The following is a 22006-nucleotide window of genomic DNA, read 5'->3' on the forward strand; positions in this document are numbered from 1 at the left end:
CTCTTCAGCGTAACAGTATTCATTGTTTTTTGCACCACACCCAGTGCTCCATGCAATCCGTGCCCTCTCTAATACCTCCCACCTGGTTCCCCCAACCTCCCCCCCACGCCCCTTCAAAACCCTCAGATTGTTTTTCAGAGTCCATAGTCTCTCATGGTTCACCTCCCCTTCCAATTTCCCTCAACTCCCTTTTCCTCTCCATCTCCCCTTGTCCTCCATGCTATTTGTTATGCTCCACAAATAAGTGAAACCATATGATAATTGACTCTCTCTGCTTGACTTATTTCACTCAGCATAATCTCTTCCAGTCCCGTCCATGTTGCTACAAAAGTTGGGTATTCATCCTTTCTGATGGAGGCATAATACTCCATAATGTATACGGATCACATCTTCCTTATCCATTCATCCATTGAAGGGCATCTTGGTTCTTTCCACAGTTTGGCGACCATGGTCATTGCTGCTATAAACATTGGGGTACAGATGGCCCTTCTTTTCACGACATCTGTATCTTTGGGGTAAATACCCAGGAGTGCAATGGCAGGGTCATAGGGAAGTTCTATTTTTAATTTCTTGAGGAATCTCCACACTGTTCTCCAAAGAGGCTGCACCAACTTGCATTCCCACCAAAAGTGTAAGAGGGTTCCCCTTTCTCCACATCCTCTCCAACACATGTTGTTTCCTGTCTTGCTAATTTTGGCCATTCTAACTGGTGTAAGGTGATATCTCAATGTAGTTTTAATTTGAATCTCCCTGGTGACTAGTGATGATGAACATTTTTGTCATGTGTCTGGTAGCCATTTGTATGTCTTGACTGGAGAAGTGTCTGCATATCTTCTGCCCATTTTTTGATATGATTGTCTGTTTTGTGTGTGTTGAGTTTTAGGAGTTCATTATAGATCCTGGATATCAACCTTTTGTCTGTACTGTCATTTGCAAATATCTTCTCCCATTCCATGGGTTGCCTCTTTGCTTTGTTGACTGTTTCCTTTGCTGTGCAAAAACTTTTGAGTTTGATGAAGTCCCAAAAGTTCATCTTTGCTTTTGTTTCCTTTGCCTTTGGAGACATATCTTGAAAGAAGTTGCTGTGGCTGATATAGAAGAGGTTACTGCCTATGTTCTCCTCTAGGATTCTGATGGATTCCTGTCTCATGTTGAGGTCTTTTATCCATTTTGAGTTTATAGGGTTTTTTTTCCTTTAAAATTTTGGGGTACAATTTCTCCTACTAGATCAAAATATACCCTAAGTCTAGTGCATGGCTTTGTTCTAGTCTCCAGCCCGATTTCATTCTTTCCTCTTTTTTTTTTTAACCAACTTTTTATCTTATTAATTCCTTTTTTAGAATCTTTTAAAATTTTTATCATGACAGTCATATGCCATCGCTTCATTGTGTTTACCCTTATATTTGTATATATATATAAGGTTTTCTTTCTTTAAAATGTTGGGAGGTAGTTTCTTCTAAAAGACCAAAAATACACCCAAAATCAAGTGTGTGGCTCTGTTCTTTTCACCAGTCTAATATATATACATATATATACATACTTGAAACTGGGGGGAGAAGAAAGGGGAGGGGGAGGAAAAAAATATATATATATAGAGAGAGAAATATATATATATATTTTATATATATATATATATATATATATATATATATATGATAATTGACTCTTTCTGGTCACAGGCTGGGTGAGCTCTGAGTGTGGCAGGAGACCAGGAGATGGGAAGGATTGACTGCTATATATATATATATTTCTATATTTTTTTTTCCTCCCCCTCCCCTTTCTTCTCCCCCCAGAACCTAACAGTAACAGACCAGAAAGGAACAGAGATAATATGCAGTAACAGTCACCTTACAGGCAATGCAATGGCACTAAATTCATATCTTTCAATAGTTACCCTGAATTGTAAATGGGCTAAAAGCCCCAATCAAAAGACACAGGGTATCAGGATGGATTAAAAAATAATAATAATAACCAAGACCCATCGATATGCTGTCTGCAAGAAACTCACTTTAGACCCAAAGACACCTCCAGATTTAAAGTGAGGGTGGAAAACAATTTACCATGCTAATGGAGAGCAAAAGCAAACTGGGGTGGCAATCTTTATATCAGATCAATTAGATTTTAAGCCAAAAACTATAATAAGAGATGAGAAAGAACACTTTATCATATTTAAAGGGTTTATCCATCAAGAAGTTCTAATAATTTTAAATATCTATGCCCCTAACATGGGAGCAGCCAATTATATAAACAAATTAATAACAAAATCAAAGAAACACATCAACAATAATACAAGAATAGTAGGGGACTTTAACACCCCCCTTCACTGAAATGGACAGATCATCTAAACAAAAGATCAACAAGGAAATAAGGGCTTTAAATGACACATTGGACTAGATGGACTTCACAGATATCTATAGATATAGATATAGATATAGATATAGATATAGATATAGATATAGATAACATTCCATCCCAAAACAACAGAATACACATTCCTCTCTAGTGTACATGGAACATTCTCCAGAATAGATCACATTATGGGTCACAAATCAGGTTTCACCTGGTACCAAAAGATTGGGATCATTCCCTGCATATTTTCAGACCACAGTGCTTTGAAACTAGAACTCAACCACAAGAGGAAAGTTGGAAAGAACTCAAATACACGGAAGCTAAAGAGAATCCTACTAAAGAGTGAATGGGTCAACCAGGAAATTAAAGAAGAATTTAAAAATTTCATGGAAACAAATAAAACTGAAAACACAAGATCAAAATTTTTGGGACACAACAAAGGCAGTCCTGAGAGTAAAGTTAAACCAGGAAATTAAAGAAGAATTTAAAAATTTCATGGAAACAAATAAAAATGAAAACAAAGATCAAAATCTTTGGGACACAGCAAAGGCAGTCCTGAGAGGAAAGTATAGCAATGCAAGCCTTTCTCAAGAACCAAGAAAGTTCTCAAGTACACAACCTAACCCTACACCTAAATGAGCTGGAGGAAGAACAGCAAAGAAAGCCTAAATCCAGTAGGAGAAGAGAAACAATAAAGATTAGAGCAAAAATCAATGAAATAGGAACGGATGTTGGATTTTGTCAAATGCTTTTTCTGCATCAATTGAGAGGACCATGTGGTTCTTCTCTCTTCTCATATTAATTTGTTGTATCACATTGATTGATTTGCAAATGTTGAACCATCCTTGTAGCCCAGGGATGAATCCCACCTGATCATGGTGGATAATCTTTTTAATGTGTTGTTGGATCCTGTTGGCTAGGATCTTGTTGAGAATCTTAGCATCCATATTCATCAGTGATATTGGTCTGAAATTCTCCTTTTTGGTAGGGTCCTTGCCTGGTTTGGGGATCAGGATAATGCTGGCTTCATAGAAAGAGTCTGGAAGTTTTCCTTCTGCTTCAATTTTTTGAAACAGCTTCAGGAGAATAGGTGTTATTTCTTCTTTGAAGGTTTGGTAGAATTCCCCAGGGAATCCGTCAGGTCCTGGGCTCTTGTTTTTTGGGAGGTTTTTTTTGGGGGGGGGGAGTTTCCCAATTTATTTATTTTCAGAAAAACAGTATTCATTATTTTTTCACCACACCCAGTGCTCCATGCAAGCTGTGCCCTCTATAATACCCACCACCTGGTACCCCAACCTCCCACCCCCCCGCCACTTCAAACCCCTCTGGACTGTTTTTCAGAGTCCATAGTCTCTCATGGTTCACCTCCCCTTCCAATTTACCCAAATTCCCTACTCCTCTCTAACGCCCCTTGTCCTCCATGCTATTGGTTATGCTCCACAAATGAGTGAAACCATATGATAATTGACTCTCTCTGCTTGACTTATTTCACTCAGCATAATCTCTTCCAGTCCCGTCCATGTTGCTACAAAAGTTGGATATTCATCCTTTCTGATGGAGGCATAATACTCCATAGTGTATATGGACCTCATCTTCCTTATCCATTCATCCGTTGAAGGGCATCTTGGTTCTTTCCATAGTTTGGCGACTGTGGCCATTGCTGCTATAAACATTGGGGTACAGATGGCCCTTCAAGAAATACAAATGGCTATCAGACACATGAAAAAATGCTCATCATCATTAGCCCTCAGGGAGATTCAAATTAAAACCACATTGAGATATCACCTTACACCAGTTAGAATGGCCAAAATTAACAAAACAGGAAACAACATGTGTTGGAGAGGATGTGGAGAAAGGGGAACCCTCTTCCACTGTTGGTGGGAATGCAAGTTGGTGCAGCCTCTTTGGAGAACAGTGTGGAGATTCCTCAAGAAATTAAAAATAGAGCTTCCCTACGACCCTGCAATTGCACTCCTGGGTATCTACCCCAAAGATACAGATGGGGGAGGTTTTTGATCACTGCTTCAATCTCGTTATTAGATATCGGTCTATTCAGGTTGTCGATTTCTTCCTGGTTCAATTTTGGTAGTTTATATTTTTCCAGGAATGCATCCATTTCATCTAGGTTGCTAAGCTTATTGGCATATAACTGTTCGTAATAACTTCTGATGATTGTTTCTACTTCCTTGGCGTTAGTTGTGATCTCTCCCTTTTCATTCATAATTTTATGAATTTGGGATTTCTCTCTTTTCTTTCGGATTAGTGTAGCCAGTGGCTTATCGATCTTATTGATTCTTTCAAAAAACCAGCTTCTAGTTTCATTGATACGTTCTACTGTATCTCTGGTTTCTCCCTCATTGATCTCAGCTCTAATCTTGATGATTTCCCTTCTTATGTGTGGAGTTGGTTTGATTTGTTGTTGATCCTCCAGTTCTTTAAGGCGTAGAGACAGCTGGTGTGTTCTGGATTTTTCAATTTTTTTGAGCAAGGCTTTGATGGCTATATATTTTCCCCTTAGGACCACCTTTGCTGTATCCCATAGGTTTTGGACCAAAGTGTCTTCATTCTCATTGGTTTCCATGAATTGTTTCAGTTCTTCTTTGATCTCCTGGTTGATCCAAGCATTCTTAAGCAAGGTGGTCTTTAGCTTCCAGGTGTTTGAGTTCCTTCAGAACTTTTCCTTGTGATTGAGCTCCAGTTTCAAAGCATTGTGATCTGAGAATATGCAGGGAATAATCTCAGTCTTTTGGTTCTGCACAGCAAAGGAAACAGTCAAAAAAACAAAGAGGCAACCCACGGAATGGGAGAAGATATTTGCAAATGACAGTACAGACAAAAGGTTGATATCCAGGATCTATAATGAACTCCTCAAACTCAACCCACACGAAACAGACAAACACATCAAAAAATGGGCAGAAGATATGAACAGACACTTCTCCAATCAAGAAATACAAATGGCTATCAGACACATGAAAAAATGCTCATCATCATTAGCCCTCAGGGAGATTCAAATTAAAACCACATTGAGATATCACCTTACACCAGTTAGAATGGCCAAAATTAACAAAACAGGAAACATGTGTTGGAGAGGATGTGGAGAAAGGGGAACCCTCTTCCACTGTTGGTGGGAATGCAAGTTGGTGCAGCCTCTTTGGAGAACAGTGTGGAGATTCCTCAAGAAATTAAAAATAGAGCTTCCCTACGACCCTGCAATTGCACTCCTGGGTATTTACCCCAAAGATACAGATGTCGTGAAAAGAAGGGCCATCTGTACCCCAATGTTTATAGCAGCAATGGCCACAGTCGCCAAACTATGGAAAGAACCAAGATGCCCTTCAACGGATGAATGGATAAGGAAGATGTGGTCCATATACACTATGGAGTATTATGCCTCCATCAGAAAGGATGAATATCCAACTTTTGTAGCAACATGGACGGGACTGGAAGAGATTATGCTGAGTGAAATAAGTCAAGCAGAGAGAGTCAATTATCATATGGTTTCACTCATTTGTGGAGCATAACCAATAGCATGGAGGACAAGGGGCGTTAGAGAGGAGTAGGGAATTTGGGCAAATTGGAAGGGGAGGTGAACCATGAGAGACTATGGACTCTGAAAAACAGTCCAGAGGGGTTTGAAGTGGCGGGGGGGTGGGAGGTTGGGGTACCAGGTGGTGGGTATTATAGAGGGCACAGCTTGCATGGAGCACTGGGTGTGGTGAAAAAATAATGAATACTGTTTTTCTGAAAATAAATAAATTGGGGGGAAAAAATCAATGAAATAGAAACAAACAAACAAACAAACAAAAACTAGTAGAACAAATCAATGAAACTGGGAGCTAGTTCTTTGAAAGAATTAATAAGACTGATAAACCTCTGGCCAGACTTATCAAGAAGAAAAGAGAAAGAACCCAAATTAATAAAATCATAAATGAAAGAGGAGAGATCACAACCAACACCAAAGAAATATAAACAATTACAAGAATGTATTATGAACAACTATACACCAGCAAATTTGACATTCTGGAAGAAATGGATGCACTCTTAGAGAAGTATAAGCTACCAAAACTGAGCCAGAAAGAAATGGAAAACCTGAACAGACCCATAACCAGTGAGATTGAAGTAGTCATCAAAAATCTCCCAATGAAGGGCGCCTGGGTGGCTCAGTGGGTTAAGCCGCTGCCTTTGGCTCAGGTCATGATCTCAGGGTCCTGGGATCGAGTCCCGCATCGGGCTCTCTGCTCAGCAGGGAGCCTGCTTCCCTCTCTCTCTCTCTGCCTGCCTCTCTGTCTACTTGTGATCTCTGTCTGTCAAATAAACAAATAAAATCTTTTAAAAAAATCTCCCAATGAACAAGAGCCCAGCGCCAGATGGCTTTCCAGGGGAATTCTACCAAACATGTAAAAAAGAACTAATACTTATTCTCCTAAAACTGTTCCAAAAAAATAGAAATGGAAGGAAAACCTCCAAACTCACTTTATGAGGCCAACATTACCTTGATCCCCAAACCAGACAAAGCCCCATCAAAAAGGAAAATTACAGGCCAATATCCTTGATGAACATGGATATAAAAATTCTCACCAAAATAGTAGCCAATAGGATCCAACAGTACATTGAAAAGATGACTCACCATGACCAAGTAGGATTTATTCCTGGGCTGCAAAGTTGGTTTAACATCTGCAAATCAATCAATGTGATACAATACATTAATAAAAGAAAGAACAAGAACCATATGGTGCTCTCAATAGATGCTGAAAAAGCATTTGACAAAGTACAGCATCTTTTCTTGATCAAAACTCTTCACAGTGTAGGCATAGGGGATACATACCTCAATATCATCAAAGCCATCTATGAAAAACCCACAGCAACTATCATTCTCAATGGGGAAATCTGAGAGCTTTTCTACCAAGGTCAGGAACACAACAGGGATGTCCACTATCTCCATTGCTGTCCAACATACTACTAGAAGTCCTAGTCTCAGAAATCAGACAACAAAAAGAAATTAAAGGCATCTGAATCAGCAAAGAAGAAGTCAAACTCTCACTCTTTGCAGATGACATGAAATTTATGTGGAAAATTCAAAAGGCTCCACTCCAAAACTGCTAGAACTCATACAGGAATTCAATAAAGTGTCAGGATATAAAATCAATGCACAGAAATCAGTTGTATTTGTATACACCAACAGCAAGACAGAAGAAAGAGAAATTAGAGTCAATCCCATTTTCAACTGCACCCAAGACCATAAGATACCTAGGAATAAAGCTAACCAAAAAGGCAAAGAATCTGAACTCAGAAAACTATTAAGTACCCATGAAAGAAATTGAGGAAGACATAAAGAAATGGAAAAATGTTCCATCCTCATGGATTGGAAGAACAAATATTGTGAAAACCTCTATGCTACCTAAAGCAATCTACACATTTAACACAATCCCTATCAAAATATTATCAATTTTTTTCAAAGAAATGGGACAAATAATCCTAAAATTTATTTGGAATCAGAAAAGACCCCAAATAGCCAGAGGAATGTTGAAAAAGAAAGCTAACAGTTATGGCATCACAATTCCAGACATTAAACTCTATTACAGAGCTGTAATCATTAAAACAGTATGGTACTGGGACAAAAATAGACACATAGACAAGTGGAACAAAATGGAGAGGCCAGAAATGGACCCTCAACTCTATGGTTAACTAATTTTTGACAAACCAGGAAAGAATGTCAGGTGGAAAAGGGTCTCTTGAACAAGGACTGCTGGCAAAATTGGACAGCCACATGCAGAAGAATGAAACTGGACCATCTCCTTATACCACACACAAAAATAGACTCAAAATGGATGAAAGACCTCAATGTGAGAAAGGAATCCATCAAAATCCTTGAGGAGAACAAAGGCAGCAAGCAAACTCTTTAACCTCAGCTGCAGCAACCTCTTCCTAGAAACATCACCAAAGGCACAGGAAGCAAGGACAAAAATGAACTATTGGGATTTCATCAAGATCAAAAGCTTTTGCACAGCAAAGTAAACAGTCAACAATACCAAAAGACAACTGACAGAATGACAGAAGATATTTGCAAATGACATATCAGATAAAGGGATAGTATCCCTAGCCCTTTCTATAAAGAAATTATCAAACTCAACATCCAAAGAACAAATAATGCAATCAAGAAATGGGCAGAGGACATGAACACACATTTCTGCAAAAAAGACATCCACATGGCCAACAGACCATGAATGAAAAATGAAAAAGTGCTCAATATCACTCAGGATCAGGGAAATACAAATCAAAAGCACAGTGTGATACCACCTCACACCCATCAGAATGACTAAAATTAACAAGTCAGGAAATGACAGATGTTGGCAAGGATGTGGAGAAAGGGGAACCCTCCTACACTGTTAGTGGGAATCCAAACTGGTGCAGCCATTCTGGAAAACAGTATGGAGGTTCCTCAAAAAGTTGAAAATAGAGGTACCCTACAACCCAGCAATCACACTACTGGGTATTTACCCCAAAGATACAAATGTAATAAGCCTAAGGGGCATGTGTTTATAGCAACAATGTCCACAATAGCAAAACTATGAAAAGAACCTAGATGCCCATCAACAGATGAAAGAATAAAGAATATGTGATACACACACACACACACACACACAATGGAATACTATGCAGCCATCAAATAATTGAAATCTTGCCATTTGCAACAACATGGATGGAACTAGAGGGTATTATGCTAAGCAAAATAAGTCAATCAGAGACAATTATCATATGATCTCTCTGATATGAGGAATTTAAGAGGCAGGGCCGGGGCAGGGGGTAGTCGTGGGGGGTTGGGGGAGAAAATGAAACAAGATGGGATTGGGAGGGAGACAAACCATAAGAGACTCTTAATCCCACAAAACAAACTGAGGATTGCTGGAGGGTGGGGGTGAGGGGTAGGGTGGCTGGGTTATGGACCTTGGGGAGGATATGTGATATGGTGAGAGCTATGAAATGTGTAAGCCTGATGATTCACAGACCTGTACCCCTGGGGCAAATAATACATTACATGTTAATTAAAAAATAATAGAAAATGGATCAAACACATACATATAGGAGCTTAAATTGTAAATCTGTTAGAAGAAAAACAAGCTTTAGCCAAGGCTAAAATTTGAACCTCTTTCTCATCATGGAAATGCAAATCAAAACAACAGTGAGATACCACTTCACACCCACTAGGATTGCTTTACTCAAAAAGACAGATACTAAGTACAATAATTCCTCAAAAAATCAAATAGAATTACCACATGACTCAGCAAGTCTACTTCTGGGTACGTACCCAAGAGATTTGAAAGCAGAGACTCAAACAGATATTTGTACACACATGTTCAGATATTTGTATGCAAACGTTCACCATTTGTGCATTATTCCCAAAAGCCAAACAATGAAAGGAAGCAACAGAAGTGTCATGGACAGATGAATAGATAAAGTATGGCCTACACATACAATGTAATACATTTATCCTTGAAAAGGAAGGAAATTCTGACACATGCTACTACATGGATGAACCTCGGATGTTTTGCTAAGTGAAGTAAATCAGTCACAAACGGGCAAACACTGTGCGATTCCACTCATGTGAGGCACTTACAGTCATCCAGTTCATAGAGATGGAAAATAAGATGGTGGTTTTGGGGGGCCAGGAGAGGAAGGAAGGGAGGGTTAGCATTTCATGGGTACAAAGTTTCAGTTTGGAAAGATGAAAATATTCTCGAGGTGGGTGGTGGAGATGGTTGCACAACAGTGTGCATATACTTAATGCCAATGAACCACACCATTAAAAATGGTTAAAAAGATAAGTTTTATGTCATGTACATCTTACCACTACAATGAAAAAGAATGTTTAGAGTTGCCTAAACTTACCCTTGTGTTTTATTATTTATTTTTATTTTTTTAAAGATTTTGTTTATTCATTTGAGCAAGAGAACAAGTGAGCAAGCAAGAGAGCACAGTGACAATTGTGGACATTGCTGCTATAAACATTCGGGTGCATGTGCCCCTTTGGATCACTACGTTTGTATCTTTAGGGTAAATACCCAGTAGTGCAATTAATTGCTGGGTCATAGGGCAGTTCTATTTTCAACATTTTGAGGAACCTCCATGCTGTTTTCCAGAGTGGTTGCACCAGTTTGCATTCCAAACTATGGAAAGAACCTAGATGTCCATCAACAGATGAATGGATAAAGAAGATGTGGTATATATACACAATGGAATACTATGCAGCCATCAAAAGAAACGAAATCTTGCCATTTGCGACAACATGGATGGAACTAGAGCGTATCATGCTTAGCGAAATAAGTCAAGCGAAGAAAGACAACTATCATATGATCTCCCTGATATGAGGAAGTGGTGATGCAACATGGGGGCTTAAGTTGGTAGGAGAAGAATCCATGAAACAAGACAGGATCGGGAGGGAGACAAACCATAAGTGACTCTTAATCTCATGAAACAAACTGTGGGTTGCTGGGGGGAGGGGGGTTGGGAGAAGGGGGGTAGGGTTATGGACATTGGGGAGGGTATGTGCTTTTGGGTAAATTGGAAGGGGAGGTGAACCATGAGAGACTATGGACTCTGAAAAACAATCTGAGGGGTTTGAAGTGATGGGGGGGTGGGAGGTTGGGGTACAGGTGGTGGGTATTAGAGAGGGCACGGCTTGCATGGAGCACTGGGTGTGGTGAAAAAATAATGAATACTGTTTTTCTGAAAATAAATAAATTGGAAAAAAAAAAGAAAACAAAAACAAACAAACAAAAAAAATCAGGAAAAGGAGGACCATGGCCACAGTCTCTTGGGGGAGAAGACTTGTGTTCTATGGAGAATTCCATGCTCCAAAATTTCCCTTCTGCACTGCCTGAAAAGGCACTCAATAAACGTTAAAGATGGAAAAAAAAAAGAGAGAGGGAGAGCACAGTGACAGAGGGAGAGGGAGGAGCAGGCTCCCCACTGAACAGGGACCCCAACATGGGGCTCAATCCCAGGACACCCTGGGATCATAACCTGAGCCAGAGACAGATGCTTAACTGACTGAACCGCCCAGTTGACCCACTATTGTGTTTTTAAAGAGATAGCATGTTGATCATTCAAAAGTCAAAACACTGTTAAAGACATTGATACTAAATTTAGAAGCACTGGGGAGGCCCGTGCACTTCATGGCTTCCTCTTATAATGAGTTGGGTAGGATTAGATCAGTCCTACTCCTAGCTCAGAGTATCAGGACCCCTGTGGACTTCAAATACAATTTAAAAGATCCTCTGGTTACTTTCAATATTTCCAAATAAAATTTAATAGAAATATTCTTTTACCTTCCAAAAGTCTGCCTGGAGCAATAAAAAACATCAGGCTTCACAGGTTATTAGTTATAATTTTTATAGAGGATGGAGGGACAGATTTAAGCTGCTTATGTAACAGTACTGGTGCAGGGGAGGGGACTGTCACCATGGAAGCCAACTGGAGTAGTACTTCAGAGACAGCAAAGGCTTGGTAGTTTGCGCTGGGCCACACTACCCTATGGCTAGAGAAGAAGAGAAGGATGTCACACCTGATGGGTACAGATGGTCCTTATGGCAGACAAACACATCATCCCAGTTAAAGCAGTAGTGCCCTCAGGTTCTATGAAAACTGGAGTCAGGCTCAGCAGCTGGGGGAGGAGAGGAGGAACACAGCACATGCCACAAGGCAGCCAAGAGGACCAGAGAGCCATTCCTGATGCTCTTGATTCCCTAAATTATGGGTTCTCAAATGACAGCATGCCACAGAATCACCTGGAGGGCTTGCTAAATCACAGGGTGCTAGGTCCTGCCCCCCACATATTTTGTTTCAATAGGCCCTAGGTGGGGACCAAAGAATTAACCTCTAAATAAGCCTTAGATTAACCTCTAATAAGTCTTAGATTAATCTCTAAATAAATCGTAGCCCAAGCCGCTGGTTTAAGGACCACACTTTTCTTTAAAAGATTTTATTTATTTATTTATTTATTTGAGAGAAAGCATGAGCAGGGGCAGGGTCAGAGGGAGAGAGACAAGCAGACTCCCAGCTGAATGGGGAACCCAATGCAGGGTTTGACCCCAGGACCCTGAGATCATGACCTAAGCAGTCAGACACTTAACTGACTGAGCTACCCAGGGGCCCCTGAGGACCACATTTTAAAAACCATTGCTTTACTGTATCTATCAGGATTAGGTATGCTATTCTATAGTACTAAATAACTCCCTAAATCTCAGGAGTTTAACACCATAGAAGTTTAGTTCTTGCTCACACCTCAGTCCAATATAGTTTTCATAGCCTTCTCCCTTATCACACATATGCTAACTTAACTACAGGGAAGAAAGAGAGTATGGGAATGTGCATGAGATGTTTTTAAGGGGTGATGCCTGTGGGTGCCTGGGTGGCTCAGTGGGTTGTGCCTCTGCCTTCAGCTCAGGTCATGATTTCAGGGTCCTGGGATCGAGCCTCGCATCGATAGCTCTCTGCTCAGCGGAGAGCCTGCTTCCCCCAATCTTTCTGCCTGCCTCTCTGCCTACTTGTGATCTCTCTCCTTCTGTTAAATAAGTAAATAAAATCTTTAGAAAAATAAATAAAGGGTGATGCCTGGAAGAGGTTCAAATCACCTCTGCTTCCTTCTGTGTTTGGCTAAATCTCAATCATGACTCCAATCTAACTGAGAAATGTACCTGGGTGCCCAGACAGAAGGAAAAAGTGTGGTAAACATGCAACTTTATTTCTACCACACAAACCTACTGTCCATTCCCATTGTGCCTCCCCTCCTTCTCAGTAGCAGATTATTTTTTAATTGAAATACATTTAATTTATAGCATCGTTGTGGCACCTGGGTGGCTCAGTCAGTTAAGCCTCTGCCTTTGGCTCAGGTCATAATCCCAGGGTCCTGGGATCGAGCCCCGCATTAGTCTCCCTGCTCGACAGAGAGTCTGGTTCTCTCCCTCCTCCCCACTCATGCTCTCTCTCACTATCTCTATTTCTCTCAAATAAATAAAATATTTTTTTAAAAAAAGCAATGTTTAAATGTAAGGTTTGGTTTGATACATGTTGGTTTGATACATGTATATGTTGTAAGCTCTAGAAGAACTTATTTGCTACTAGTTGCAATTCATACACTTAAACAACATCTTTCTTAGGGCACCTGGATGGCTCAGTCAGTTAAGCATCTGCCTTCAGCACAGGTCATGATCTCAGGGTCCTGGGATCAAGTCCCCTATCGGGCTCCCTACTCAGTGGAGAGCCTGCTTCTCCCACTGCCTGCTGCTCATCTTGCTTGTGTGCGCTCTCTCTCTCTGTAATAAATAAATAAAATTTTCCAAAAAAATCTTATTTCCCCACCCCCCAGTTCCTGGCAACCATTATTCTGTTCTGTTTTTATGAGTTTGATTTTTTTATATTCCACATCCAAGTGATATCATATAATATTTGTCTTTTCATACTTAGCACAATGTCCTCAAGATCCATCCATGTTGTCACACATGACAGGGTATCCTTTCCTGGGACTCAATAACATTTCATTGTATATATTCACCACATCTTCTTTATCCATTCACCCATTAACAGACACATAAGTTGTTTCCATATTTTGGCTATTGTGAATGTTGCTATAAACATGGGAGTGCATCTATCTCTTTAATGTCCTTTGGATATATACCCAGAAGTGGAATTGCTGGATCCATACTAGCAGAATTTGTTTCTATACAAAGGATTTATTCCTCCTCCAGGAGAGAGGAAAGCTGATACCACCTTCAGCTCAAGGAGACTACCTATTAGATGAAGACAGTCCACCTTGCTCATGATTAATTCAGGTGCCCAGGCTCAAGCCCAGGCTCAATATCAGTGCATGTCAGTCTCTTGCCAAATGTTATTGGTCCAGGGGTGAGCATGTGACCCAATAAGCTGAAAGGAATAAGGAGGGTAGAGAGAATTTTGATCTATACTACCAGACTTAGAGCCAGGAAGCATGTGGCTTCAGCTGACATCCGCAACCAAATGGAAACCAAGAAACCAAGCTAGGAAATAGAACCTAAAGAAAAAGAGAAAAATGGAGCCAGAACCCTGCTCTATACCTGAAACACTTTACTGCTGAATTTATTCAAAGCTACTTTGAAGCCAGACCTGTTTCATGTAGCAGAAAGTAGCCAAATGGCTATATCTCTCAAAGCACAAGAGTGGGAACAGACATGTTTCATTTGCTGATTCTGTGACCTCTTACCCCAAGGGTTCTACAGATGAAGAAATGGGTTACACTTAATAAATGATGTGGTTTGTGTGATAGCAATTATTTCAGAATGTAGCGTCCACAGGGCATAGCTACAGCAGACTGTAAATTTTAAGGAGGCAGATACCATGTCTCTTCTTTTGCCTGTTATAGACCCAGGGTCCAGCCAGTGCTTGGCACACACATGGGTGCACGTACACACACAGACACACACTTATGAAATCTGTGCTGAATGAATACTTCATCAGGAACTCATAAAAACTGTGTCCTGGGTGACCCTGGCACAGAGTCTGTCATCTAGTAAATAAATGGAAATCATCATTAAGATTTCTGGAGTTAACTAAACCATTCCATTTTGAAGGTTCCTTTCAAATCTAACTACATTGTTCTAGGACACATTGTATAATGATTAAGAATATAGACTTTATTCATAATTTTCTAAAACTAGAACAATCTAGTGGATGGCTCTACAGTGAGTTAAGCTAAGCAAAATCAGTAAGGAAAGACAAATACCCACTGACTTCACGCCTATGGAATTTCAGAAAGAACACAGACACATAGTTCAGGGAGCAAGATAGGCAAATGAGGAAAGAGACTCAGCCTTAGAGTACGAACCAAAGGTTGCTGGAGCGCAGGTGCATGGGCGGGAAGGGTTAAATGGATGATGGGAGGGCACTTGTGATGAACACTAGCTGTTGTAGGCAGGTGAGGAATTACTAAATCCTACACCTGAAGCAAAGGAATTAACATTACATGGAAACTAACTGGAATTTAAATCAATGAAGAAAAGAAAAAGACCATGTTCTGCTTCATGAAGAGTGAGGTAAAAATGCAGTGATTTTCACTCTCCTATTCTGTAGATGAAATAATTTTCTGTGGTAGAATATGCTAGCTTCCTATTACATAAGGAGTCCTCAGAAAGCTGCAATGAAAGATTCAGATCTCAGGGCATGTTCATGTTCCATTGATATGCTACTTACAGATTGCCCAGGTAGAAAGGTAAGTGCAGAGAAATATGACAGAAGAGGAAAGAAGTTGTTAACCATTCAGGAGGTAGCCTTCTGTCTTTCTCATGAAAGCCTTGGGCCAGTGTAATTATGGAAGGGGGTGGAGATCCTGGAGCTTTGCAGCAGACAAGGGAGTTCCAGGTCTGGGTAGAGCTCTCGGAGGTCCCAGAGGAGAGCGCAGTATGTTCTGCAGGAGGCTGTGGGCACGTTGTCTCCAGGGGTGGCTGAGTGGCTCCCGTGTGACAGTTGTGACAGGTCAGTGCTGTGAGCAGGTTCCTGGCTGAGGACAGGTGAGACCCGGGTGGAGAGCAGCCAGAGCACCTTCTTCTGTGCCACAAGCCTCAGCAACACACACAGCCTCATCATCTCTCCTTGTCACTCCAATCCAGACTTCTCCATGTTACCAGGCAGAGACGTTGGTTTATGCTTCTTTCTCTGCATGTGGGTGAAGTTTCAGAAGTTAGATGGTGGAAACGATGGGTCATCAAACATCTGTTACTCTTTTATTTCCTGCTCTCCTTTCAATCACTGAAGTGAATCAGACCTGCTAGTGGAAGGGGCAATCTGTGTTTTTCTTTCCTGATTTAATTAAACAATGAAAAAATGGGCTTCTGAAATCGTCAAAGAATCCTTTGTGGGGGTCCATGTTTTCCTCTTCCTTGAACCACTTTCTGATATTTGAAATTATTTTTTAGGGGTGTCTGGGTGACTCGTCATTTAGCATGATCCCAGGTCATGATCCCAGGGTCCTGGGATCAAGCCATGCATTGGGCTCCTGCTTGGCAGGAAGCCTGCTTCTCCCTCTCCCAATCCCCCTGCTTATGTTCCCTTTCTTGCTGTGTCTCTCTCTGTCAAATAAATATATAAAATCTTTTTTTTTAAAGAAATTACTTTTTAAAGTAAAGCACAGCCTCAGAACTGTAACAGGGTGTGGTGTCCTTCGTGAGGGGGAGAAATGGAGAAGGAGTGTAATTTGTTTAGGAGCCCATGGAGTGGCTCATTGTGCTCCCACTGGAGCACAAGCCCCTGTTAGCCTTCCCTGATGGGGAGGAGGGGTGCTGCTCACCTGGTGGCCCATCCTGGGCTCTGAAACCTGACCCGGTGAATCAGCTGTGACTTGACCTGGGGAATTTATGAAGAAGGCAGAATGAACCCTGGAGTGTGCCTGTATCCTTTGCACTCAGACAACTCCATGGAGCAAAGGAACTCATCACCTGTGAGTCATGTCAGGGTCCCCAAGGCTGTGGGCTTTGCTTCATGGGAAGAAGCTGTGTCTTCACCTTTATTTGAACCAGAGCCATGTTGTCTGGTTATGGAGATCCAGACCTTTACATGACCATGTCATTACTATTCTTGTTATTTTAAGAAAGCAACCTAGACATTGACTTTGAGATACAAATATCCAAATGAAAAACATAAGGACAAATACATATATGAGGACTGAATTTGTGGTATCTCTCTTTAGAATGGGTAATGTAGGGCTGCCCGTATAAGAAAGAACAAGGAATTCTATTTGGATAGAAATGTGCTGTGCACACGTGGTGTTTTATGCTATCTTTCCCCTTACTTCTCTGAAGGGAAAATAGATTGGTGACTGGGGCTTGGTTTCTGATTTGAAGGAATGGGAGACAAGAGATTTGAAAGAGCAGTATTCATGCTGTGTGGTGCTCCATGCCCAGGGAGTGAGGGTTTGAAGCTTGGACTTGGAAACATTGGTGTTCAGGGAGGATGTTGTCTGAGTTTCCCCACACACAGAGTCACTCGGCTGGTCTGCCTCATCAGACCAGTTCCTGCCTTTTGAAGGGCAGCCTGAAAGTGGCTTGAAACCCTAGGGCACTTAAGGGATGATCTGGAAGGAGCACCTGGGTAGGCCAGTGTAGACAAACCCAGGGAATTCCAGAGCTAAGGATGAACACGTTTCTGAGGCTGGAGTTTGCTTCTCTGTGAGTAACATTGCGCTGGGGTGGAAAGCAGTCTCTGGTCTTAGGAGTCACCGTGTCAGCAGGTGTGAGCCTGGCAGGGGAGTCAGATCAGATAGCTGGGAGATAATGAGGCTGCGGCAGTGGGCCATCGCTCTGGGGCCATTGCTCCAGGGACAGGGATCTGCTCCCCAATCAGGCCTCCTGCTGCAGATGTGATAGGATACTTGCTTCCTGTTTGGTTCTCCAGCCCTCATCTCAGCAGGGAGCTTGGTGGGAAGCAGCCCACAGGCAGCATTATGGATTCTTGCCCAGTGTGCCCCTTGCTTCCTCGGAGGAGGCACTACAGGTGTCCTCTGCCCAGCATCTGTGAATTCAGCGAGCAGAAGCACTTCTTCCAGAGCCACACCCATGAGAAATCCTCCACTTTGCTTTGCTGTGTGGAAGAGGCCAGTTTTCATTTGGGACTGGAATCTCATCTCCTGCCGTTAGGTTCCAAGGCCACGTGGCACACCAGTCTCCTTGAAGCTCTAGTTCCATGTGGAGCCTGACATAAGAGACTGAGGCTGAAGCTGGGCAGCCTACTACTGCTGCTACTATTGCTGCTGGTGGTCGTGGTTCCTTCCCGAAAACCATGCAGCAAAGCCTGAGTTGTGATGACATCCCAGGAAAGGGGGACAAGTCACCACTCTGTCTGACCACAGGAGGAATCCAGATGTCAATCACAGGTGGTTAGTGTAGCGGGGAGAGATGTCTGTTTCCCAGGACATTAGCCAGAGGGAGATTTAGACCCTGGGATGCTTCTCTGATCAGCTTTCTCAGGTGAGCACATCAGGCAAGGGGAGGACGTGTGTGTGCTCACTGGATCAAGGAAGGTGTCTGTTTTCAGGTTTCATGTGCAAGTGGTTTCCTCTTATGGCTCATTTTCCTGATGGTCTTCAGGTGCTGTAGGTGGAACCCTTGTCCCTGGCATCCTGGCCATGCAAGAGCTCTGGTCACCTTTTCCCCCAGGGCTCTGGACTAGGAAATCAGAGGGTTTCAGTGGTGAAACCATCCGTGTAGGCCTCTGTTTCTCCCTTGCCAAGATGGACTAGTGATCGTGATACCTGCTCTGGAAATATAAAGCAGGAGACAGGGCCGGGTGCTGAAGGGGAGTATTCTTGCTATTCACATAGGGGCCAGATGGGACTTCACCAGGAAGGTGATACTTGAGTCAAGACCTAAAGAATGCAAGTGATATCACATCAAAAGTGATCTAAATATCTTAGAGGAGAACATAGGCAGTAATCTCTTCTATATCAGCCACAGCAACTTCTTTCAAGATACGTCTCCAAAGGCAAAGGAAACAAAAGCGAAAATAAACTTCTGGGACTTCATCAAAATCAAAAGCTTCTGCACAGCAAAGGAAACAGTCAAAAAAACAAAGAGGCAACCCACGGAATGGGAGAAGATATTTGCAAATGACAGTACAGACAAAAGGTTGATATCCAGGATCTATAATGAACTCCTCAAACTCAACCCACACGAAACAGACAAACACATCAAAAAATGGGCAGAAGATATGAACAGACACTTCTCCAATCAAGAAATACAAATGGCTATCAGACACATGAAAAAATGCTCATCATCATTAGCCCTCAGGGAGATTCAAATTAAAACCACATTGAGATATCACCTTACACCAATTAGAATGGCCAAAATTAACAAAACAGGAAACAACATGTGTTGGAGAGGATGTGGAGAAAGGGGAACCCTCTTCCACTGTTGGTGGGAATGCAAGTTGGTGCACCCTCTTTGGAGAACAGTGTGGAGATTCCTCAAGAAATTAAAAATAGAGCTTCCCTACGACCCTGCAATTGCACTCCTGGGTATTTACCCCAAAGATACAGATGTCGTGAAAAGAAGGGCCATCTGTACCCCGATGTTTATAGCAGCAATGGCCACAGTCGCCAAACTATGGAAAGAACCAAGATGCCCTTCAACGGATGAATGGATAAGAAAGATGTGGTCCATATACACTATGGAGTATTATGCCTCCATCAGAAAGGATGAATACCCAACTTTTGTAGCAACATGGATGGGACTGGAAGAGATTATGCTGAGTGAAATAAGTCAAGCAGAGAGAGTCAATTATCATATGGTTTCACTCATTTGTGGAGCATAACAAATAGCATGGAGGACAAGGGGCGTTAGAGAGGAGTAGGGAATTTGGGTAAATTGGAAGGGGAGGCGAACCATGAGAGACTATGGACTCTGAAAAACAGTCTGAGGGGTTTGAAGTGGCGGGGGGGTGGGAGGTTGGGGGTACCAGGTGGTGGGTATTATAGAGGGCACAGCTTGCATGGAGCACTGGGTGTGGTGAAAAAATAATGAATACTGTTTTTCTGAAAATAAATAAATTGGAAAAAAAAGATTGCACCCATAAACAAAACAAAACAAAACAAAACAAAATCAGTATGAGGGGTTTGAAGTGGCAGGGGCGTGGGAGGTTAGGGGAACCAGGTGGTAGGTATTAGAGGGGGCACGGACTTCATGGAGCACTAGGTGTGGTGCAAAAATAATGAATACTATCTGAGGGTTTTGAAGTGGCGGGGGGGTGGGAGATTGCGGTACCATGTGGTGGGTATTATAGAGGGCATGGATTGCATGGAGCACTGGGTGTGGTGAAAAAATAATGAATACTGTTTTTCTGAAAATAAATAAATTGAAAAAAAAAAGTGATCTAAATGGAAGGGAAAGAATATACAAAGACCCTGGGGCAGGAGCATACCAGGTATGTCCAGGAGAAGCACAAAGGCAATGTGGCCACAGAAGACAGCTTAGGACATGACCTCAGTGAGGTGACAATAGGGTGACAGAAAGGCATTGCAGGGCCATGACCCCATGGGACACTCTTTCACTGAGCCATCCTGGCTACAGTGTTGAGAATGGATGACACAGGGTTGAGGATGGGCAAGGGAGGTCAATGATGAAACTTTTCCAGGAACTCAGGCTAGAGATAGGCTCCAGCATGGATCAGACAGGTGGCCTTGGAAGGAGTGGTTATTTTGGGTACCTACTGAAGATGGAGCTCACAGGATTTACTGACATGTTTGCTATTGGGAATGGGAGAAAGGAGGAATTGAGGTAACTTGCAGCTCTTTTTGGTTGTTCTGAGCAAGGCAAAAGAGGAAGTTTCTGGGGTTAGAAGTAGTCCTTGTTCCATCTGCTGAGGAAGGTGTCTTTCATGGTGGATCTGTGGATATTTGTGTCTGGGAGAACGGTTAACATCTACTCCCTCAGTAACTTTCAAGTACAAGTCTCCCCCACTTTTCTCAAAGATCGTGGTAAGACACTTGGCTCTTTGGAAGGATTACATTATTACACAGCTCCAGTAGCAGGAAGAAACCTGATGAGAATTTCCCTCTTATGAAAATAGTCAAAAAGTGGGCATCGCGTTCAACATCTGTTTTGTGTGGAACCACTACAGAGGTGGCATGCACTCCAACCAGCTCATTCCTGGGCACTGCTCTCCACATCCAGCCACCAGCACTTTGAATTGTTGTCTGTGAGCATTTGCTGTGCTTTATCTCCACTTATTTTTGACATCTGTTAGGTTGTTGTGTCCTGAGGCCTACAATAAGTCAAAGAGAAGGGATTTTTGGACTCAGCATGCTCACCAATTTTTCTGTAGAAATAAATGGTAATTCATTCTTCAGTTTACACCATTTCTGCTGTGAAGAATTTCCTAGGAACACCACATTTTTGAATAGCAGGGGAGCCTGTACCTCATCCTGCAGGGTTAGCTTTAGTCTCCATGCTGCACAGAACATTCCATGACTTGCAGATTTTATCACTCAAACATAGCACCTTCGGGATGCCTGGGTGGCTCAGTTGGTTAAGAAGCTGCCTTCGGCTCAGGTCATGATCCCAGTGTCTGGAGATCGAGTCCGACATCGGGCTCCTTGCTCGGCAGGGAGCCTGCTTCTCCCTCTGTCTCTGCCTGCCATTCTGTCTGCCTGTGCTCGCTCGCTCTCCCTCTCTCTCTCTGACAAATAAATAAAACTTTAAAAAAAAAAAAAACATAGCACCTTTGACCACCTTCTCCCTTCCCCCCCCCTTCCCTGAATCTGGCATTCACCAATCTGTTCTCAGTATTTACGGGTTTGGTACTTTTTTGATTCCATGTGGAATGTCCATGAGACCCTCTGGTGTTTGTCTTTCTGTGTCTGAGTTACTAAGCATAATGCTCTCGAGGTCAATGTTTCCATGTCTGGTTATTGTGAATAATGCTGCAGTAAACATAGGAGTGCATCTCCCTTTTTGAGGGAGTGTTTTGGTGTTCTCCAAAGAAATACTCAGTAGAGCAATTATTGGGTCACGTGGTAGTTGTTTTAATTTTTTCTGGAACCTCCATAACGTTGTCACAATGGCTGTACCACTTGACAGTCCCACCAACAGTGCACAAGGTCCCCTTTTGCACACATCCTTGACCACACCTGGTGTCTGTC

The sequence above is a fragment of the Neovison vison genome, chromosome 6 (assembly GCF_020171115.1).
Source record: "Neovison vison isolate M4711 chromosome 6, ASM_NN_V1, whole genome shotgun sequence".
Classification (NCBI taxonomy): Eukaryota; Metazoa; Chordata; class Mammalia; order Carnivora; family Mustelidae; genus Neogale; species Neogale vison.